We start from the raw sequence: 4484 nt of genomic DNA, 5'->3' as shown, positions 1-4484 counted from the left end.
ATTCCATGAACATTTTCAGCCCAATGCTCCATGACACTTGTCATCACAATGATCCATGTCCTTGTCATCCCAATGCTCCATGACCCCTCTATTCACAATGCTCTGTGACGCTTGTCATCACAGTGCTCCATGACAGCTGTCATCACAATGCTTCATGCCTTTGTCAGCAAAATGCTACATGACCTTGTCATTACAATGCTCTATGTGCTTGTCATCACAATACTGCATTTCCATTGTCATCACTATCCTCCATGTACTTTGGGATCCCATTGCTTCATGCCCTTGTCATCACAATGCTCCATGCTCCTTGAAATCAAAATGATCCATGACCACTGTCATTGCAATGCTCCAAACCCTTGTGATCACAATGTTCCATAGCACTTTTCATCACAGTGCTCCATGATGCCTGTCATCACAGTACTCCATGCCCTTTTCATCACAATGCTCCATGACCTTTGTCATCACAATTCTCAATACACTTGTCATCACAATGCTCCATGACACTTGTCGTCAGAATGCTCCTTGAAACCTGTCACGAAATGGCTCCTTGTCTTTTTCATCACAAAGCCCCATGCCGTTTTCATCACAATGCTCCATGCCATTGTCATCAAAATACTCCACAAGCTTGTCATCAGAATGCTCCATGACCCTTGTCATCACAATTCTCCATGCACTTGTCAGCACAATGCTCCCTGAACCTTGTCATCACTATGCTCCAAGCCATTGTCATCACAATGCTCCTTTAACTTGGTCATCAGAATCCTCCATGAATCTTGGCATCACAATGCTCCATGCCATTGTCATCACAATGGGCCAATACATATGTCATCACAATGCGCCGTGACACCTCTTCTCACAATACTGCATGAACTGGTCATCACAATGCTCCATGCCCTTGTCTTCACAATGCGCCATTCCAACTGTCATCACAATAATCCATGAAACTTATTAGACCAATGCTCCATGCCCTTGTCATCACAATTCTCCATGCCCTTGTTATCACAATGTTCCAAGACCCCTGTAATCAGTATGCTCCATGCCCCTTTTCATCAGTATGCTCCATGACACTTGTCATCACAAGGCTCCATGGTTTTCTCATCACAGTGCTCCAGGACCTTGTCATCACAATGCTTCACGACATTGTCATGAAAATTCTCAATGGCCCTTGTCATCATAATGCTACAAGCCGTAGTCATAACAATGCTCCATTATATTTGTCATTACAATCCTCCATTACATTTGGCATCACAATGCTCCATGCCATTGTCATCGCAGTGGACCATGACATATGTCATCACAATGCTCCCTGACACCTGTCTTCACAATATTCCATGCCCTTGTCATCACAATGTTCCATGCCCTTGTCATCACAATGCACCATGTCCACTCTCATCACAATCATCTATGAAACTTGTCAGACCAATGCTCCATGACCCTGTCATCACAGTGCTCCATGCCCTTGTCATCACAATGCTCCATCACCCCTGTCATCACAGTGCCCCGTGACTCCAGTCATCACAATGCTTCATAAAGTTTGTCATCACAACGGTCCTTTCCCGCATCATCACAAGTCTCTGTGACCTTTGTAACCACAATGCTCCATGAACATTTCATCACAATGCTCCTTGACACTTGTCATCACAATGCTCCATGCCTTTGTCAGAACAATGCTCCATGACCTTTGTCATCACAATGTGCCATGCAATTTTCATCACAATGATCCACCACCTTGTCATCGCTATGCTCCATAAACCTTGTAATCACAATGCTCCATGAACTTCTCATCCAAATGCTCTCTCATAAGAGATATCACAATGTTCCACCACTAGTCATCACAATCCTCCCTCACCCCTGTTATCACAATGTTCCATGACCCCTGTCATCACAATGCTACATCCCCTTATCTGCACAATGTTCCATGACCCCTGACATCACAATGTTCCATAACTCCTGTCATCAAAATGCTCCATGACCCTTTTCATCCCAAAGATCCATGACCCCTGGCATCACAATGTTCTCTAAACCCTGTCATCAAAATATTCCATTACACTTTTCATCAAATTGCTGCATGACCCTGTCATCAAAATGCTCCCTGCCATTCTCATCACAATGCACCACAACTTGTCATCAAAATGCTCCATGACCATTGTCATCACAAAGCTCCATGACCCTTGGCATCACAATGCTCCATGTCATTGTCATCACAATGCTTCATGAACCCTCTCATCACATGGCTCCGTGCCCTTGTCATCACAAAGCACCATGACACTTGTCATCACAATGCTCGATGCCCTTCCCATCACAATGCTCCATGCATTTGTCATTACAATCCTCCATTACCCATGTATCACAGTGTTCCGTGCCCTTGTCATCACAATGCTCCATGCGCACTCTCATCACAATAATCCTTGAAACATTTCAGACCAATGATCAATGCCCTTCTCATTACAATGCTCCATTATCTCTGTCATAACTATGCTCCATGAACCCTGCCATCACAATATTCCACGGCCTTGTCATCACAGGGCTCCATGACCCTTATCTTCACAATGCTCCAAAACCCCTGTAATCACAATGCTCCATGCCCTTGTCATCACAAAGCTCCATGACGCATGTCATTAGAATGTTCCATGGCCTTCTCCTCACAATGCTCAATGCCCTTGTCATCACAATGCTCCAAGACCCCTGTAATCACAATGCTCCATGAGACTTGTCATCACAAGTCTCCATGGTCTTCTCATTACAATGCTCCAGGACCTTGTCATCACCATGCTCCATTCCCTTATCATCACAATGCTACATGACCCCTGTCATCACCATACTCCATGAATATTTTCAGCCCAATGCTCTGTGACCTTCTCATCACAATGCTCCAAGACCAATATCATCACAATGCTCCATGACCACTGTCATCACAACACTCCATGACACCTGACAACACAATGATCCGGGACTCTTGTCATCACAATGCTCCATGACCCCTGTCATCACAATACTCCTTGAACATTTTCAGCCCAATGGTCCATGACGCTTGTCATCACAATGATCCATGCCCTTGTCATCCCAATGCTCCATGACCCCTGTATTCACAATGCTCCGTGACGCTTGTCATCACAGTGCTCCATGACACCTGTCATCACAATGCTCCATGCCTTTGTCATCAAAATGCTACATGACCTTCTCATTACAATACTCTATGCACTTTTCATCACAATACTCCATTACCATTGTCATCACTATCCTCCATGAATCTCGGGATCACATTGTTTCATGACCTTGTCATCAAAATGCTACATGCTCCTGGAAATCAATATGATCCATGACCACTGTCATCACAATGCTCCAAACACTTGTGATCACAATGTTCCATAACACTTGTCATCACAACGCTCCATGATGCCTGTCATCACAATACTCCATGCCCTTTTCATCACAATGCTCCATGACCTTTGTCATCAAAATTCTCAATACACTTGTCATCACAATGCTCCATGACACTTGTCGTCAGAATGCTCCTTGAAACCTGTCACGAAATGGCTGCATGCATTTTTCATCACAAAGCCCCATGCCGTTTTCATCACAATGCTCCATGCCATTGTCATCAAAATAATCCACAAGCTTTTCATCAGAATGCTCCATGACTCTTTTCATCACAATTCTCCTTGCACTTGTCAGAACAATGATCCCTGAACCTTGTCATCACTATGCTCCAAGCCATTGTCATCACAATGCTCCATTACCTTTGTCATCAGAATCCTCCATGACACTTGGCATCACAATGCTCCATGCCATTGTCATCACAATGGGCCAATACATATGTCATCACAATGCTCCGTGACACCTCTTTTCACAATAATGCATGACCTGGTCATCACAATGCTCCATGCCCTTGTCATCACAATGCGCCATTCCAACAGTCATCACAATAAAAATCCATGAAACTTATTAGACCAATGCTCCATGCCCTTGTCATCACAATGCTCCATGCCGTTGTTATCACAATGTTCCAAGACCCCTGTAATCAGAATGCTCCATGCCCCTTTTCATCAGTATGCTCCATGAGACTTGTCATCACAAGGCTCCATGGTTTTCTCATCACAATGCTCCAGGACCTTGTCATCACAATGCTTCACGACATTGTCATGAAAATTCTCATTGGCGCTTGTCATCATAATGCTCCAAGCCGTAGTCATCACAATGCTACATTATATTTGTCATTACAATTCTCCATTACATTTGGCATCACAATGCTCCATGCCATTGTCATCGCAATGGACCATGACATATGTCATCACAATGCTCCCTGACACCTGTCTTCACAATACACCATGCCCTTGTCATCACAATGCACCATGTCCATTGTCATCACAATCATCTATGAAACTTGTCAGACCAATGCTCCATGCCCCTGTCATCACAGTGCTCCATGCCCTTGTCATCACAATGCTCCATGACCCCTGTCATCACAATGCCCCTGACTCCAG

This window comes from Mesoplodon mirus, assembly GCF_964341445.2.
Source record: "Mesoplodon mirus genome assembly, contig: HAP1_SCAFFOLD_74, whole genome shotgun sequence".
NCBI classification, from domain to species: Eukaryota; Metazoa; Chordata; class Mammalia; order Artiodactyla; family Ziphiidae; genus Mesoplodon; species Mesoplodon mirus.
This window is presented reverse-complemented; position numbering follows the sequence as displayed.